General features: G+C 54.7%; 1 pseudogene; it reads left to right on the top strand.

Moving 5' to 3' along the window:
- The first annotated feature begins 246 nt into the window (after positions 1-246).
- LOC131416806 (galectin-9B-like) lies at positions 247-17,426 on the top strand (annotated as a pseudogene).
- Positions 17,427-19,078: the final 1,652 nt, after the last annotated feature.

Here is a 19,078-nt window from a genome sequence, read left to right as displayed (position 1 = left end):
GTTTAAGATGGTTTGTTTGAGAAATTAGTCTGCCATCTTCTGGTTATGCTGGCTAACCAAGTGAAAGCTTCCTTTCTCAACCTCCTAATCATTGTGATTAATTGGCTCAGACTGTGGCGAGCAGAGTGAGCCTATTGGTCAGTAACAAAATAGTGTTGGTATCTATATCTTGGTTGAGTCCTCCCCAGTGCAGACGACTGCCCGGCAGGTGTGAAAATCAGTGGCAGCCCCAGAGGTGGTGGAGAGATGGCCAGTAGCACCCAGCCTCCCTACATGACCCCAGTGAGTCCCGGGGCTGTGGGCACTGGGCGGTGCTGGCCCACGTGGAGCTGCCAGTCTCGATCAGATGGAAGATTCTGCAGGCCCAGTCAGGCACTGCCATTTCATTATCCTGGTGACTAGTGTTTACTTTCCAACCCTTGGATTCAAAGGCCAAAATTTTCAAATCAGAAGGACAATCCTCCTATGGGCAGCACAGAGTTAAAACACAGCCTTGGAGTTGGCACGAGAAAGAGGACGGGCGCAGTCCCCACAGACGTGCAGAGCCCCCTAGTGACCCACTGACCTCCAGGAGTAGGAACCAGGCTGCTGCCTCCACGGTGCAGTGGGACTGTCTCACGGCCCAGCTGTTCTGCTCCGTCCCAGCCCCCTCAGAGGGCCAGAACAGAAGCTGCGACCACAGGCAGCACAGGACTCATGTTTGGTTCGGGAAACACTTGGTGAGCCAGGAGCGAGGGTGTTCTGTGCTTCATGGTGAGAAGAAGCCTGTGTGGTGGTTACAAGCATGGGTGCTGGGGTTCAAACCCCACTCTGTCACTCACCTGCTGTGTGGCTTTGGGCAAGTTCCCAAACCTTTCTGTGCCTCAGTTTCCTCATCTGTAGAGGTGGCACTCATCAGGACCTGGGTTGTTGTGAGGATAACGAGAAACACAGACAGGAAGGTCGGCCACCAGAAGGGCCTCGGGACCTCTGGGGCAGCAGCATCCTCTGGCGAAAAGCCTCGCACTGTCTCCTGCAGGTGAGCTCCCTCTTCCAGTGGGGCTGGGTGCCCTCTGGTGACACGGGGCCTCCAGAAGGAGGCTGCCCACCCTGTGGCCTGTAGGGCCTGGCTCTGCTGTCTGGACTTCTGGATAGGAAGGGAAGGAAAATGTTCTCAGGCTCCATGCCTGGCCAGAAGCAGAGAGCAATTCTGACCCAGCACAGAGACTAATTCCTCCAGACGCAAACACCTGCCACCGTCAATGCCTGTAAGCCAAGGCCTTCCCCGTGGCATCACACCTAAACCTCCGGAGAACACTGCCAGGCTGGGGCTGTCGTGTCGCTGCTCCGTGGATGAACCTGCGGTGCAAACAGCTCAAGCGACTTGCCCAATAGCAGAGCTGTTCGCACAAGGAGCAGGAGGCGAGCCTAGGCCTGTGGGGCCATAAAACCAGCACAAAAACACATCTACCTGTGCCATGCGGAGCAAAAGTGAGTGCTGTTGTTTGCTGCTAAGATCACTCACTCACACACACACACACACACACCCACACCCACATGCACCCAACCAGGTCCAAACTCTACAACAGACCCGCTGGTCAGGCTTAAAACAAAACAAATTTCTTCTGTCAGTTCTGGAGGTCAGAAATCAAAAATGAAAGTGTCAGCAAGGCTGTTTCCTTCTGGAGGCTTCAGAGGAGAATCTGTCTTCTCTCTGCAGGTCATCCCCTTCTCTGGGTTCATCCAAGGGGATCTCAAGGAAGGACTTGAGATCACTGTCAATGGGGCCGTTTTAGCCTTCCGTGGAACCAGGTACCAGGAAGTATGGTTTCTCTGTAGCCTCGCCCCTTAGCAAAGATTGGCACGTGTCCACTCAGGTTGGTTCACCCAACACCCTCCAAGCTGCCTGCACGTGGAGATGCCAGATAAGTGGGGCCTGGCCTCTGCCAACACTAAATTGCACCATTGCCCTCTGCCAATAGCGTGTGGGCACAGTTAACACAGAGTCCCGGTAGACATAGGGATGACGGGAGCTCGCAGTCTAAAGAGAGAAGCAGGCAAACCCGGAGGCAGATGATTATGTTGCAGGGTTGAACGTTGCACACTGTGAGGCAGACTTGCAAAAGGTGACTTTCTTTATTTCCTGTAACTGCCCTCATCTATTTCGGAATCCTCATTCGGTTAGAGCGGCAATTTAAACTTGCAATCACATGTTATATGATGAAAACCTTCGTGCCTGGACAGCTCATCTTTATTCTATGCCACCCCTTTTATTTTATTTTATTCATGTTTTGGTTTCGTCCCCCCTTTTAGACTCTGTCTTTGTAGCTATATTCCCATCAATTTCACATGTTCTTTAAATTTGTTCTCCTCTTTCCCAATTGAGCAGACATGGGCCAGCCTCCAACCAGTGTCCACTGGGTGCTGAAGGCTCTTCTAGGCACGTTACCCAACATCCATCTTTGACACAAATTTGTAATTACTTTCCAAGACCTACGCTTCTTGTCGCTAGCGTCAACACTTTTCTTTACCCATTTTCTACTTATTTTTAGAAAATCACACTGTAAGGGCAAAATGCAATAACTGCACAAAAACACACTAAGTGCTAATTAGGGGAACAGAAAGGATGGCACAGACTGAGGTTCGCGGGTCGCAGGCAAATTCCCGGACATTCGCCAGTCAAAGGCGAGGCCCTCCCGTTCATGCCATTGGCATCAGCCAGGCTACAGTTGACTATCTGATTTCCCTCGCCTAGGTTTGCTGTGAACTTTCAGATTCGCCGTAGTGACAAGGACATTCCTTCACTTCAACCCACGGTTTGAAGAGGTGGTGTGTGTGGTCTGCAACACGAAGCGGAAAGGACGCTGGGGGCCAGAGGAGAGGAAGACGCCACTGTCCTTACAGAGGGGGAGTCCCTTTGAGCTCAGCGTCCTGGTGCAGAGCTCCCATTTCCAGGTGAGCAGGAGCACTCCTCTCGTCCCTCCCACTGCCTGTCCCCTCAGCCCCAGCAGCCATGGTGACTAGCCTTAAATAGTCACACACTTTGAGATCTGGCCGAGCAAGGCCATAATAGCGATAACAGGATCATTTCCTGGTAAGGGTGTTACTGATGGCTGCAGTCTCCTTACATACCTTTGCCTGCACCTACAGTGGCAACTGTTGCTTCTTTTACCCAGGAAATAAGAACTAGATAAGTCTCCAGGGTGTTTTTTGGCCTCTTGGGTCTTTAAAGTTCCAGTTAATTCTGTTCCTCTTCTGTAGCCATTGATCCATTAAGCTCCTTGAGAAGATTTGTTTTTTGGCAACGTTGTTGCAGCCTTTATCCAGGGTCTATTATGGGGGAGCAGTGAGGGTGGGGGGATGAGTATATCTGTGTCTGAGCTTCCTGGTGCCAAGGTGGGTGTTCCGTCCCCTCCATGTGCAACCCGAGGTCGCCTCTCCTCTGTTCCCTATGAACAGCTTGAGGCATATTTAAATAACACCCCAGGTGAGCTAGGATCAGACAGACAAACCTACTGCAATAAACAAACAACCATAAGAATTAAAAAGCCGACAACTAGAGCCAAGCAGAGATTGAGTGTGGATGTCCTACAGGCCCCACCAAAATTCCCTGTCTCCCTCCACCAGGCACCCAGAGCTGGGACCTGGGAGTCGTCTTTGGTTCTTCCCTCCCCCCCTTCATCTCTCTCCAGAGCACCACCTCTCCCGCCCGAAGCCACTGCCTTGGTCTAGGCCACCTGACCCCTCACCACGAGGACCCTGGTCCAGTTCCCCACTCCCCTCTCACCCACCCACTGCGGCAGTGACCTTCCTATAAGCCAATCTGCTCACGTGCTCTCCCTGCTTAAAAATCCTGAAGGCCCCACATCCTTCTAAAGAAAGCCAAACTCCCCAGCAGGTCATGCAGCATCCTCCCCAGTCTTGCCCCAGCACATCTCCTGGCCTCAGCCCTCCCCGATGAAGCTCACGCAGCCTCCACTGCTCCGTCGAGGCTCTCTGGGGCCACCAGGCTTTTGCATCCGCTGTCCCGGTGCTGAAAGCACCCTTTGCCACCTCACCCCCATCCAACCCCTAATGGCCCCTCAACGCTCTGCCTAAATGTCTCTCCTCAGGGGCGTCTTCCCTCCTGGCGGATCACTGGATCCCTCCCGACCAGGCCTACCGTGTCCCATTGGACTATTTTTTATTTTGTGAGAAAGATCGGCCCTGAGCTAACACCCATGCCAATCCTCCTCTTTTTTGCTGAGCAAGATTGGCCCTGAGCTAACATCCGTGCCCATCTTCCTCTACTTTATCTGAGACGCCACCACAGCACGGCTTGACAAGCGGTGCATCGGTGTGGGGCCGGGATCCGAACCTGCGAACCCTCGGGCTGCCGGAGCAGAGCACGTGCACTTAACCGCTGCGCCACAGAGCCTGCCCCCTCACATTGGACTTTGTACATCACTTTTCCGTGCCAGTCACCACGTCCCAGTGTAACTGTGCTTACCTATCTGTCCCCATCACTCCACCCACAACTTCCCTCCTCCCCTGAGCCTTGTGGGCTGGGACTGTGGCTTGTTCAGTTGTGTGTCCCCAGCACTCTGCACAGTACCGGGCACACAGGAGGGACCAGGTAAGTGAATGTGGAATGTGGTTCGCACAGCCAGTAGAAGAGGAAACCAGTCAGGGCCGGAAGATCAGTTTGCTGGGAGAGACAGGGTCCAGGACACGAAGGGGAGCAGGATCTGGCCCCGACTTTGGCTCCTCAAGCGCTGGGGGTGGGAGAAGGTGTGTCTCTCCACCCAGCCGTCCTGGGGCCCATCACAGTCCCGCTCGGGCACCCGCCTCCTGCCCTGCTGACGGCGGGACAGTGGAGCTCCAGGGAGCCCTGCAGGGCAGCCGGACTCGGGCCCTGGCCTGGGCAGGACAGGGTGTGGGGGGCACAACCAGACAGAACTGGCCACCATATGGGATTTATCACTTGCTACCTGGGCGTTTTTCTGGAGGCTTCACTAGGTAGTTGTGATTGACTAGGCTGTTGGGAATTGATTCCACCTCCAGGCCCCCACTCCTGCTACCCATTCACCCCAGGAATCAGGGGGTAGGTCTGAAAGTTCCAATCCTCTGATCACATGGATGGTTCTCCTGGCAACCAGCCCCCTCCCTTGGGTGGGTCCGAAAGTCATCTTCCGTAACATAAACAAGAAATTTCAAGGGTTTTGGGAGCTGTGAACCAGGAACTGTGGATGAAGACCAAACATATATGAGAAATATATTTTGATCATCTAAATGACTAAATGTATATTTCTTATAAATCACCATATTGCATGGCCCTGCCGCATAGGAGACACTCAGTGATGCTCTCTTGCTTGTCCCTGGCCTCCTGGTGTGTGCCCAGAACTGGACACTGTACCCAAGGAATCTGGCCAACACCTAACAATAGGGGGCTTTCACCTCCCTTGTTTCTAGATATTCTAGCTCTAGGAATGCAGCCTAAGATGGTTTTATTTTGGGGGGCAGCCATATCACTCGGTGCTTCTCACCGACTAAAGCCCTACAGTTCTCTCCACATGTAGCAGCTGCTCCTCAGCCCCCTCCCAGCAACCGTCATAATGGGCCCAGGTGCAGGCAGTGATGGTTGTGGTGTTCCAGAAACATGGCAAATCCCAGGCCACTTCCTCTGCGACTCAGGTCTTTCTTCCACACTGCCATGGAAGGCTTGCCCTATCCACCCAACAAAGGAGGCACCAGGTAAGATTAGAACCTAGCCCCTGCACCTCCTCCCAACCACCTCTATTCCCGAGGGGTGTCAGACCCACCACGTGCTCAAGGGGGAAAGATTCCTAAGTTCCTACCTGGTGATGATAAGACGAATGAGCTTACATGTTGTTGACGCAAAATAACCAATAACCATTCTCTAGATAAGATAGATAGGTGAGTTTCACTTGAGCCAGAGTGAGAATTATAACCCAGGAAAGCCTTTTCCAGAAAGGAAGAAAGCCTTCTGGAGAAACATGATTTTCAATACAGTCTTATATCTTTTTTAGAACAAAGAACGTACATTAAACACACCCAGGATACATTTTCATCATAGTTTCCAAGAGGTATTCAGTTGCAAATTAGCAGGTCAACATGACCCTGATGCCAAGAAAGGGACTAAGGTGGGTGGCATTACCAAAAAGGGGTGGGAGGGGAAGTACGCATTCTTCTCTTAAGACAGTGCATTCTTACTTTAATGGTTAAAGGAGCTGTACGTAGTATGTGAGATAGGCCATAAGTCAGGCTTCTTTAGTCCAGGCCGAATCAGTTTTGAACCCAAATACTCACCCCATACACCTCAATGTGTGAAAATCTCCTGTCTTTTGCCCATTTTGATGAAGAGTCTTTCTTTCTTTTTTTTTTTTTTTTGGTGAGGAAGATCAGCCCTGACCTAACCTCCAAGCTAATCTTCCTCTTTTTTTTTTTCTTGCAGAGGAAGACTGGCTCTGAGCTAACATCTATTGCCAATCCTCTTCCTTTTTTCCCCAAAGCCCCAGTAGGTCGTTGTATGTCATAGCTGCACGTCCTTCTAGTTGGCGAATGCGGCCTCAGCGTGGCTGGAGAAGCGGTGCGTCGGTGCGCTCCCGGGATCTGAACCCTGGCCGCCAGTAGCGGAGCACGCCCACTTAACCGCTAAGCCGCGGGGCCAGCCGAATAGTCTTTTGATAGAAAGCATTGATGATTAAAATATTGTCCCTCGAGGGGCCAGCCAGGTGGCACAAACGGTTAAGTGCGCCCTCTGAAAATTCTCAGAGAAATTTTTAAGTCAAAAGAAAGACTTCATTTAGGATTTGAATTGGGGGCAAGCTTGTCAAAAATGTCAGAAGGTTTTAAAACACTCGGTCTAACAAGATCAACTCATTCTTTGCAAATTGTGGTGTGTCGAACAAGGTGCAGGAAGGAAAGGGCTGCAGAAGGATGCGCGGCCCTGGGGCGCCTTCTACCTGCGGGTGCCTGTGTGACTCTGAACTGCTCATCCCCAGCTTGGGGCCTGCGGGTCTCTCTCTGGTACATTGCAGGGACCTGCTTGACTGCACTGTTCCCTGCCCCCACACACTCCCCAACCAAGCCTCTCCTGCTAGTCTCTTTCAGTCCATCACGTTCCCTGACTGGGTGCTAAAGCCAATTAAGGACGGTTTATTTAACATGTCTCCCCCAGCCTCATGTCACATAGAAGGTTCTATTAAGTCCAAGATTCTGCTCTCTCCATTCTAAAACCCAGAAACAAGAGAGAGAGGAGAAGAGAGGGAGAAGAGAGGAAGGAGATAAATTCATAGAGAAGGGGCTCAGAAGCTGCCAGGGAACCACAGTACTCTAGGAGAACAATCTCTATCTTGATGTTTTGTATTTACAAAACATTTCTTTCTATGTGATTATGGTTTTATACCAAGAATAGAATTTTAAGGGGAGAAACAGTTTTTTGAGAACCCAAGTATCCTTATATAGTTCAGGCTGCCGCTAGTGAGCAGTGTGACCTTGGGCGTGTCCCTTGGAGTCTGAGCCTCAGCTTCTCTGTGTGTAAAACGGGTATAACCAGGCCTTCCCACCGCGGCCACCACCCTGAGCACAGGCAAAGTCCAGCCACATGGGCGCTGTCAAGTAGCCCCACTGTTTTTGGGACACTGCCCAAGCATGCTCAGGAGACAGTTACATACAATGGGCGGTATCGTCTAGAAACTCACTGTCGTGTCAGTGTGGTCAGGCTCTTTGAACCTCTAGGAACCAAATATGATTCAGTCTCAGGGGTGGAGCTCACAAAAGAGAGGAAGGAAGGGTCACCAGGTTGAGGAACGTCCACTACACTCTTCACAGTTCCCACCCTCGCCCCTTCTTCCCCAGGACTCTACCTTCTCTCTTTCTCCAGATCCACTTCCACTTGGCTCCTCCCTGTTGAATAACTGCCACCTTGTCAGTGAACGTAAGTGAGGCCATCTTGTCATGATAAATGACCCTTTCCTAGTTAAAACCCTTCTAGCACGTAATCCTTATAAATTACTACAAGCTTTCATGATTTTGACATACCCCTGCTGAGGTCCTCTGACAGCTTTGTTCCTAACAAACTTAACAAATATTCCCAAGGAACAAGAAGGCCTCCCAGAGGAAGGAACACCTGTAAGATATTCATCATCACTGACAGAAGAAAAGAACAATGCAAACCCAGGAGTCCATCTTGCCTGAAGGCTGACACTCTAATGCCCCTCCTTACTGCCCATTTTCCCTATATAACTGCCTCAAAATTCTGCAAGTGTTTAAGATGGTTTGTTTAGTCTGCCATTTTCTGGTTATGCTGGCTAACCATGTGAAAGCTTCCTTTCTCAACCTCCAATTCATTGTGATTAAGTGGCTCAGATCGTGGCGAGCAGAGCGAGCCCATGGCTTAGCAACAAAGCGTTGGTATCTATTTCTTGGTTAAGTCCTCCCCAGTGTAGAAGACTGCCTGGCTGGTGTGAAAATCAGTGGTAGCCACAGAGGTGGTGGAGAGATGGCCAGCAGCACTCAGCCTCCCTACATGACCCCGGTGAGTCCCGGGGCTGTAGGCACTGGGCAGTGCTGGCCCGGGTGGAGCTGGCAGTCTCTGTCAGATGGGGGATCCTGCAGCCCCAGTCAGGCCCTGCCGTTTCATTATCCTGGTGACTAGTGTTTACTTTCCAATCCTTGAATTCAAAAGTCAAATTTTTGAAATCAGAAGGACAATCCTCCTACGGGCAGCACAGAGTTAAACCTCGGCCTTGGAGTCGGGGAGAAAGAGAACAGGTGCAGTCCCCACAGATGCCCGCAGCCCCCTGGTGACCCACTGACCTCCAGGAGTAGGAACCAGGCTGCTGCCTCCACAGTGCAGTGGGACTGTCTGGCGGCCCAGCTGTTCTGCTCAGTCCCAGCCCCCTCAGAGGGCCAGAACAGAAGCTGCGACCACAGGCAGCACAGGACCCGCTGTTTGGTTCGGGAAGCACTTGGTGAGCCACGAGCGAGGGTGTTCTGTGCTTCATGGTGAGAAGAAGCCTGTGTGGTGGTTACAAGCATGGGTGCCTGGGTTCAAACCCCACTCTGTCACTCACCTGCTGTGTGGCTTTGGGCAAGTTCCCAAACCTTTCTGTGCCTCAGTTTCCTCATCTGTAGGGGTGGCACTAATCATGGCCTGGGTTGTTGTGAGGATAACGAGATAACACAGACAGGAAGGTCGGCCACCAGAAGGGACTCGGAACCTCTGGGGCAGCAGCGTCCTCTGGCGAAAAGCCTCGCACTGCCTCCTGCACGTGGGCTCCCTCCGCCAGCAGGGCTGGGTGCCCTCAGGTGACATGAGGCCTCCAGAAGGAGGCTGCCCACCCTGTGGCCTGTAGGGCCTGGCTCTGCTGTCTGGACTTCTGGATAGGAAGGGAAGGAAAATGTTCTCAGGCTCCAGGCCCAGCCAGAAGCAGAGAGCAATTCTGACCCAGCACAGAGACTAATTCCTCCAGATGCAAAGACCTGCCACCGTCAATGCCTGCAAGCTATGGCCTTCTCCGCCGCATTACATCTAATCTTCTGGAGAACACTGCCAGGCTGGTGCTGTCGTGTCACTGCTCCACGGATGAGCCTGGGGTGCAGACAGCTCAAGTGACTTGCCCAACAGCAGAGCTGCTCACACAGGGAGCAGGAGGTAAGCCCAGGCCTGTGGGACCATAAAACCAGCGCAAAAACCCATCCTCCTGTGCCATGCGGAGCAAAAGTGAGTGTTGTTGTTTCCTGCTAAGATCTCTCACTCACACACACACACACACACACCCGCACATGCACATGCAGACACCTACACACGCAGGTCCAAATTCCACAGCAGCCTGGCTGGCCAGGCTTAAAACAAAACAAATTTGTTCTGTCAGTTCTGGAGGTCAGAAATCGAAAGTCAAAGTGTCAGCATGGCTTTTCCTTCTGGAAGCTTCAGAGGAGAATCTGTCTTCTCTTTGCAGGTTGTCTTCTTCTCTGGGATCATCCAAGGGGGTCTCCAGGAGGGGCTTGAGATCACTGTCAGTGGGGCCGTTTTAGCCTCCAGTGGAACCAGGTACTTGGAACTGGGGCTTCTCTGCAGCCTCGCCCCTTAGTAAAGATTGGCACCTGTCCGCTCAGGTTGGTTCCCCAACACCCTCCAAGCTGCCTGCACGTGGAGATGCCAGATGAGTGGCGCCCGGCCCCTGCCAACACTGAATGGCACCACTGCCCTCTGCCAATAGCGTGCTCCCACCGTTAACACAGACTCCCCGTGGACATAGGGATGACGGGAGCTCGCGGTCTAGGAGAGAAGCAGGCAAGCCTGGAGGCAGATGATTATGCTGCACACTGTGAGGCAGACTTGCAAAAGGTGACTTTCTTTATTTCCTGTAACTGCCCTCATCTATTTCGGAATCCTCATTCGGTTATAGCGGAAATTTAAACTTGCAATCACATGTAATATGATGAAAACCTTCGTGCCTGGACAGCTCATCTTTATTCTATGCCACCCCTTTTATTTTATTTTATTCATGTTTTGGTTTCGTCCCCCCTTTTAGACTCTGTCTTTGTAGCTATATTCCCATCAGTTTCGCATGTTCTTTAAATTTGTTCTCCTCTTTCCCAATTGAGCAGACATGGGCCAGCCTCCAACCAGTGTCCACTGGGTGCTGAAGGCTCTTCTAGGCATGTTACCCAACTTCCATCTTTGACACAAATTTGTAATTACTTTCCAAGACCTACGATTCTTGTCGCTAGCATCAACACTTTTCTTTACCCATTTTCTACTTATTTTTATAAAATCATACTGTAAAGGCAAAATGCAATAACTGCACAAAAAGACATTAAGTGCTAATTAGGGGAACAGAAAGGATGGCGACAGACTGCAGTTCGCATATCGCAGGCAACTTCCCAGACAGACGCCAGGCAAAGGCGAGGCCCTCCCGGTCCTGCCATTGGCATCAGCCAGGCTACAGGTGACTATCTGATTTCCCTCGCCTAGGTTTGCCGTCAACTTTCAGAATCGCTGCCGTGACAATGACATTCCCTTCACTTCAACCCACGGTTTGAAGAGGTGGTGTGTGTGGTCGGCAACAGGAAGCAGGAAGGACGCTGGGGGCCTGAGGAGAGGAAGACGCCACGGCCCTTACAGAGGGGGAGTCACTTTGAGCTCAGCGTCCTGGTGCAGAGCTCCCATTTCCAGGTGAGCAGGAGCTCTCCTCCCCTCCCTCCCACTGCCTGTCGCCTCGGCCCTAGCAGCCATGGTGACTAGCCTTAAATAGTCACACACATTGAGATCTAGCCGAGCAAGGCCATAATAGCGATAACAGGATCATTTCCTGGTAAGGGTGTTACTGATGGCTGCAGTCTCCTTACACACCTTCACCTGCACCCACAGGGGCACCTGTTGCTTCTTTTACCCAGGAAATAAGAACCAGATAAGTCTCCAGGGTGTTTTTTGGCCTCCTGGGTCTTTAAAGTTCCAGTTAATTCTGTTCCTCTTCTGTAGCCATTGATCCATTAAGGTCCTTGAGAAGATTTGTTTTTTGGCAACATTGTTGCAGCCTTTATCCAGGGTCTGTTATGGGGGGCAGCGAGGGTGGGGGAATGAGTATATCTGTGTCTGTGCTTCCCGGTCAGAAGGTAGATGTTCCCCTCCCTTCCATGTGCAACCCGAGGTCGCCTCTCCTCTGTTCCCTATGAACAATTTGAGGCATATTTAAATAACACCCCAGGTGAGCTAGGATCAGACAGACCTACTGCAATAAACAAATAACCATAAGAATTAAAAAGACAACTAGAGCCAGGCAGAGATTGAGTGTGGATGTCCTACAGGCCCCATCAAAGGTTTCCTGTCTCCCTCCACCAGGCTCCCAGAGTGGGGACCCCACAGTCGTCCTTGGTTCTTCCCTCCCCCCCTTCATCTCTCTCCAGAGCACCACCACCTCCCCTCCCGAAGCCACTGCCTTGGTCCAGGCCGCCTGATCCCTCACCACGAGGACCCTGGTCCATTTCCCCACTCCCCTCACACCCACCCACAAGGCACTGACGGTCCTATAAGCCAATCTGCTCGCGTGCTCTCCCTGCTTAAAAATCCTGAAGCCCCCACATCCTTCTAAAGAAAGCCAAACTCCCCAGCAGGACGTGCAGCATCCTCCCCAGTCTTGCCCCAGCACATCTCCCGGCCTCAGCCCTCCGGTATGAAGCTCAGGCAGCCTCCACTGCTCCCTCGAGGCTCTCTGGGGCCACCAGGATTTTGCATCCGCTGTCCCGGTGCTGAAGGCACCCTTTGCCACCTCACCCCCATCTAACCCCTAATGGCCCCTCAATGCTCTGCCTAAATGTCTCTCCTCAGGGTCATCTTCCCTGCCTGGCAGATCACTGGATCCCTCCCGACCGGGCCTACCGTGTCCCATTGGACTTTGTATATCTCTTTTCCTTGCCAGTCACCACGCCCAAATGTAACTGTGCTTACATATTTGTCCCCGTCACTCCACCCACTCCTTCCCTCCACCCATACCTTTGCCATCTGGGACTGTGGCCTGTTCAGTTGTGTCCCCGCAGCACTCTGCACAGTGCCGGGCACACTGGAGGGACCGTGTAAGTGAATGTGGAATGTGGTTTGCACTGTCAGTAGAAGAGGATGTCAGTCAGGGCAGGAAGATCAGTCTGCTGGGGGGACAGGGCCCAGGACAGGAAGAGGACAGGAAGGGCTCCTCATTTGGCTCCAGAGCAGTGGGTGGGTGGGAAGGGGTGTCTCTCCAGCCAGCCGTCCTGGGGCCCATCACTGTCCCGCTCGGGCACCCACCTCCTGCCCCGCTGACTGCAGGACTGTGGAGCTCCAGGGAGCCCTGCAGGGCAGCCCGACTTGGGCCCTGGCCTGGGCAGGAGAGGGTGTGGAGGACACAACCAGACAGACTGGGCACCATGTTGGATTTATCCCCTGCTACCTGGGCAAGCTTGGGCACGTTGCTTAGCCCTTCTGAGCCTGGCTGCCTCCCTAGGGAAACAGGAGCCGGGATCGCCTCCCTCCTGAGGCACTGAAGGCCGAGCCCGGCACGCGACAGGCGCTCAGTAGATGCTAGTCTTCACCTTCAGGGTGAAACGCGGCCCTGAGCCGTGGGAGCTAAGGGAAGCGGGCGGGTCCACCTCTGACTCGTCCTCCTCTCCCTCTGGAGGAGCCAATGCGCATGTCCCCTCCTCCAACCCCGGCCAAGCCCCCTCCTAACCAGAGAGCATCTGGGAGGGCGGGGACATCTGGGTGCCTCGGGCTCAGGAAGGATAGAGGGGACAGGACGGAGGCGAGGGGGAGGCATTTCTGACCACAGTTTCTGCCGTGGTCTCACCCTCGTGTGGCACCGACGTCAACCGCCTTTTTGACTTTCTCATCCCTTCAGTCTCTAGGAATCAGGCCGCCACCTCAGCTCCCATTTTAAGTCCCTTGCTCCCTCTTCGGAACCTCTTCATTTTGCATCTTCCTGTGGGTTGAAGGCAGGAGGCAGGGCCAGGCATCAGGCCTCTCCCATATGGAGGGTGGGGCAGACCCCTGACCCTCTCCTTGGCTGTGGTGCTGTGGGGGTGGGGGTGGCCCTGATGAGTTGGGAAACTCACTGAATCGCACTTGTGGGCTCAGTCCTCCGCCGTCTGTGGGCGGCCCCAGAAGAGCGAGGCCCCACATTCAATGCCTCCTGCCAAGTGAGGCTGTGCTGAAGACGCTCCCTGAGAAGAAAGATGGGCCAGAGCCCAGAGTGCAGCCATGTTTCTTCCCAGAGGAAACCTTTGCCCCTGCCTCTTCTCCTTGAGAGAAGAAACACCCCTGTCCTCCCGTTTTGGAGGTCTAGCCAGGGCCATAGTGCTGCTTACCTGCTCAAGATTCACCCAGCACAGAGGACTGTGTTAAGTGGTGCCCAGTGGTGAAAGGTGGTGGTCTTCATGCTGGTGAGAGCTGGTTAAAACAGGGGTTTCTTTCTTCCAGAAGCAAGCAATCAGCCACAAGGTGCTGAGAGCCCCTGAACCGAATTACCCGGTAAGTGTTAAAGCTCTGCTCAGCTCACAGCCCCAGCGTGTCCTCCTTCACCAAGGACTGAATCCTCTGGTGCCAGAGTCGGGCAGAAAGCAGTTTAGCAAGGGGATGGGGACACGGGGGCTGGGCCCTCTGCTCTGGAGACATGGAATGAAACTCTCCTTGGGACAGCAGAGAGCCTGGCACGGGCTGGACTCACCGGTGGCCCCAGAGGCAGGTCCCCTAGGGACCAGCAGGAAAACAGGTCCTTCTGTTGCTGGGGGGGGAGTGCAGGGTCCAGCATTGGGAGAGGAGCCCTGCATCCAAGGACGAGCCCCCAAGGTGTCACTGCTGCTCCTCCTCCTGCCAGTGCAGAGCAGACGGGAGGCCTGGAGTCGGTGGGGCTGCCGTGGGTGGAGGGGCAGGTGACTGTGATGGGGTCTGACATGGCAGGAAGTCCCACCAAGGCTGACATGAGAGGGAAGGTGATGGAGAACCCAAGGGCTGAAGCCTCACAACCTAAGTGTCACAGTGGAGCATCCCCTCTGGAATGTGTGGGGCCCGTGTGTGTGTCACTCCCACCTGAATTTCCTGGTCCCTTTTCAACAGAATCCCGCAGTCCCACCTCTGGCATATCCCAACCCAGGCTATGTGAGTGTGCGCCAGGGAGGGCGGGGGTGTGGTTTGCGGTGGGCAGGGCGGGAGGAGAGGGGCAGTGACAACAGTGAGGCATCCTCCAGTGGCTGAAGTTCCTCCAACACCCGAGTAAACGAGGAGACTATTGACAGGAGCTTCACCTTTAAAACGGTCCCTTCACCATGGGCATATATGCGGCCTCCCCTCTCAGCCCAGTGTCCTGTCGTGTGTGGCCAAAGGTCTTTTCATGACAGTTTAAGCCCATTCATTTGAGGAACGCTGGGATATTTTCATGTGGCATTTACTGAACCAAGTAAAGATACCACGGAGTTCTTTCTTGAAAACGTGCTACTCACAGGCACGCTTGTCAAACTCATTTGACAGTCCAGATTCATGGAAATTGGCACTAAGTTCCCCCTGCAGTGGCGCCTGCTCTGTCTGCAGGGCTGACCTGGCCCTCTCCTCCCCACAGCCGCTGCCTTTCTTCACCAGCATCCCGGGTGGGCTGTACCCCTCCAAGAGCATCATCGTCTCGGGCACCGTCCTGCCCAGTGCTCAGAGGTAAGCCAGGGCTCTCGGGGAAGAGAGACGGCCCAAGGTCATTCTGGCCATCCCCCTGGCTCTGGGCAGGCTGGGGAGGACCAGGGACCCAGAGCTCAGTGGGCAGAGGAAGTCCATGTGAGCTGCCCACCCCCAGGTTCCACATCAACCTGTGCTCTGGGAGTGACATCACCTTCCACCTGAACCCCCGTTTCGATGAGAACACTGTGGTCCGCAACACACAGATCAATTGCTCTTGGGGGCCTGGGGACTAAGCCTGTCCCAAAAACTGCCCTTCACCCGGGGCTAGTGCTTCTCGGTGAGCTGCACTCAGAGGGGCTCCCATGGGGCAGACAGAGCAGGGGGCGGGCGCGCTGGGGGCCCCTGGAACGAGACGGGAGCTGAGCCTCTGGGTGAGGGCTGGGCCCAGAAGAAGAGAAAGTGCTCAACCCATTGTTGTTATTATGTTACTATTTCCTCCCACGTATGGCAGGTAGGGGATCTGCTGTTTACAGGTGAGGAAACAGACTCACAATGCAGGTTACTCGCCTGAGGTCACACAGCCGATCAGCGCCAGATGGAACCCAATAATGAGGGTCCTTCCTCATCCACTCACTCACTCCCTCACTCACTCACTCATTCAATCGACAGTCATTTCTCAGCTGTTCTATCAGGGCCCACTTTGTGCAGGAAGTGCCCTAGGAGCGGGGGGACAGCCACGAAGCAGACAGACGAGGTCCTGCCCCCTCATAGTTGACGGTTCAGGTGGGAGAGGACAAGGACACAGGTGCTTGGACAGGTCCTTGCAGATGACAGCAGGTTCTCTGCAGAAGGCAACACAGAGTAAGGGGACAGCATGAACTCGGGGGCAGGGGCCGTGCTGCCTTAGACGGGGACAGCTCTCCGAGGAGGCCACCGTGCAGCTGAGACCTCCACGGTAGAAGGACCCCGCCTCCCAGAGATCTGTGGGGTGCATTCAGGCGGGCAGCGGAGGTAGCCGCTGTTTTTGCAAAGGCGGAGAGTCATGGGCGTGGCCTGTCCTGGAACTAGGGGGCCAGGGGATTCCCTGGAGAGAGTGGGACAGAGAGGGGTGGGTGGCACAGCTGAGGCCCGGCTCACACAGAGCAGGTGTTCTCAGCCGTGACTAAGCAGTCAAATCCCCTGACGAGCTTAAAGAAGAAAACTCAATGCCTGTGCCCGGCCTGGGCCAACCAGGGGTGAGCCCAGGCCTCCGTATTTGTAAATACACCCTGACACATTACCCCCAGGGTTGAAAATGACTGATGTAGCCCCTTGAGGGCCATGGAAAGGAGTTTAGATTTTAATACAGTGTGTTGGTGTGTGTCAAGCCAGAGGGCCATGTACTGTGATATATAGATAGCTGTGTGACTTTGAACAAGTGACTTAACAGTTCTGTGCCTCAGTTTCCTCATCTAAAAAATGGGCTAGTAATAACATCATCTCATAGAGGTGTAAGAATGAAGTGAAATCGTGTTTGTGACATGCTGAGGACAGTGTCTGGTGTGCATTAAGTGTGTGAGGGTCAGGTAGTGCGATGGGAATGATGACACTTTCACAGACGTGCTCTGACGGCCTCCTGGAGAATGTGTGGGGTGGAAAAGACAAGTTAGGAGGCTGCTGCTGCAGGAGTGCAGGCACGGAGTGCTCCTGTGTGCCAGGTACTAGGGACATGGATGGCAGAAGCCAGCATTCCTGCCCCTGGAGGCTCAGGGTCCAGTTGGAGAATGAGGATGGCAGTGGGGCCATGGCCTGTGGGGACAGCTGACTCGGCTAGGAGGGCGTGAGGAGGTAGGGAAGGCAGGGAAGGCTCGCCTTCCTGGAGGGAAGGGGGAGAATCCTGTAGGGTGATTAGAGTTATCCCTGTGGGCCAGGTGTGCAGAGTAGGGAGCAGAGGAGGAAGGGCATCCTGGGCGTTGGGAACAGAATATGCAAAAGTACAGGCAGGAGAGCACTCGGCGTGTTGAGTGAAGGATGAGTCCTTCAGAGTGGCTAGAGGGCAGGTGTGGGGCCCCCTTGATTAATGTTGAGGAAGGCAGGAAGGAGGGAGGGAGACACGAGCCTGCATTTGGGGTTGAGGACTTTCCAAGCGGAGTGCAAATGACGTGGCCTCTCCGTCAAGGTGTGGATCCAGTGTGAAGGCCACTGCCTCAGGGTGGCCGTGGATGGTGGGCACCTGTGTGAATACCACCACTGCCTGTGGAACCGGCCCGCCCTTAACAACCTGGAGGTGGCGGGTGACATCCACCTGACCCATGTGCGGACATAGGCGGGAATCCCTGCCCTGGTGATGGGGCTGGGGCATGTTGCTGTCTGGACTGCTCATCACCTCCACCTTCCCCGACCCTGCCCCAGCCCTTCCCAGCCTGCCGAGGATCTCTGCTGGGGAGACCACGTCCTTGTCTGGCCCTGCAGAGGCTGCAGCCAGCCTGGAGTGGCGAGGGCACCTGGCTGGGACTGCCTCCCTCGGTCGGGGCAGGACCTGGGGCTCCAGCTGCCCAAGTCCTACCATCCGAGGAGAGGGGTGGTCCGTGCAGGCTGAAGCCCCGTGGTCAGTCCCCTCGGCAGAAAGGGAGGTCCTGGGCCTTCCCAAGTGCCTGGCCCAGGCCTGCACCCCATCTGCCCCTCAACGACATTCCCACCCCACTCAGCTCCACCTCAGTCCCAGGCCACCAGCTGTGCCCTCCACGGGGGAGGCGGTGTCCTCGGCCCCTCCCCGTTCTCCCACCTTCGGCCTCTCCCGCACCTACACCAACCCTTCCCCCTCCAGGAAAGCTGCCCTGAGGACACCCCACTGGTGTCCACCCACTGACGGGACCTTCTCAGAAGGGGCTCTCCCCTTCCCGTTGTCCTTCAGAGAAATAGAAAAACGCTTGACGGCACACCTGTGCGGGATGATTGCGGTTTATTATGCGTTTGGAGACATCTTGGACTCTCTGGAATTGGGGAGGTCCTGGCTGAGGGGAGAGGGAGGAGAGAGTGTGGGCTCATTTTCTTGGGGGGTCCTGACATCCACATCTGCTCCCATTGCGTCCCCCCACAAACCCCACAAATATGTGGGAGAAAGCCGGCTGGGCTTAGGCCTCTGGGCCGGAATCTGTGTCGCAGGAAGCTTGGGAACACAGGGGAACCCGGGAAACAGCCCCATGCTCCCGAGACAGGCCAGGGGCTGGGCCTGAGCCCATGGGTGCCGAGGCAGGGCCCGGAGGCCAGATGGCAGGGCCAGCTCCTCAGAACCCTGTGTCCCAGCAGGAGGAGGTGGCAGTGCGATCAGGAGAATCTGACTCAGAAGAGAGGCCTGTTTGTGGGGTTCCACTGTGGGTGACCCGGCCTTAGTGGTGGGGTGTGGTGGGGAAGTGGCTCAGTGTGTGGGGTTCTGCCAGCCGCTGGGCCAGTGCAGGGGGCCAGGCTCTGGGCCCACAGGATACTCACACATCCTGCCCCTCCCACAAGAACCTAGGGCCTCGGGCACCAGGCTGGGGCTCAGGGCGCAGTCCTCAGAGCAGCAGCACCAGACACCTGGGAGCTTGTTAGAAATGCAGAAGCCCGGGCCCCGGGGCAGCCCTCCTGAATCAGCGTCTGCACTGTAACCAGACCCCAGGGGGTTTGTGTGACGTTACAGCGTGAGGGGCCCCGGCTATGTGACTGTATTCTTGACCATGTCCCGGGTGCACTGCTGGGACACTGGAGGTTGGCATGTCCCTCCCCGCATCTGAGGAGGAGCGGGGAGGGGGAAGTGGGCAGGGAGCCAATGACACAGAGGCCAAAGCCGAGCTGGGGGCCAGATTTTGCCAGACCTCCACTTCACCCCTGGCTGAGTCCTTCCTGTTCTCACGGGAGAAGGGACATGGCTCCGTCTCCTGAGGAGCCTTCCCCAGGGAAGACTTGTGTCCTCACTCCCTGCCGAGTCCTGGACACGCA

The sequence above is a fragment of the Diceros bicornis genome, chromosome 18, assembly GCF_020826845.1.
Source record: "Diceros bicornis minor isolate mBicDic1 chromosome 18, mDicBic1.mat.cur, whole genome shotgun sequence".
Classification (NCBI taxonomy): Eukaryota; Metazoa; Chordata; class Mammalia; order Perissodactyla; family Rhinocerotidae; genus Diceros; species Diceros bicornis.
This window is presented reverse-complemented; position numbering and strand designations above follow the sequence as displayed.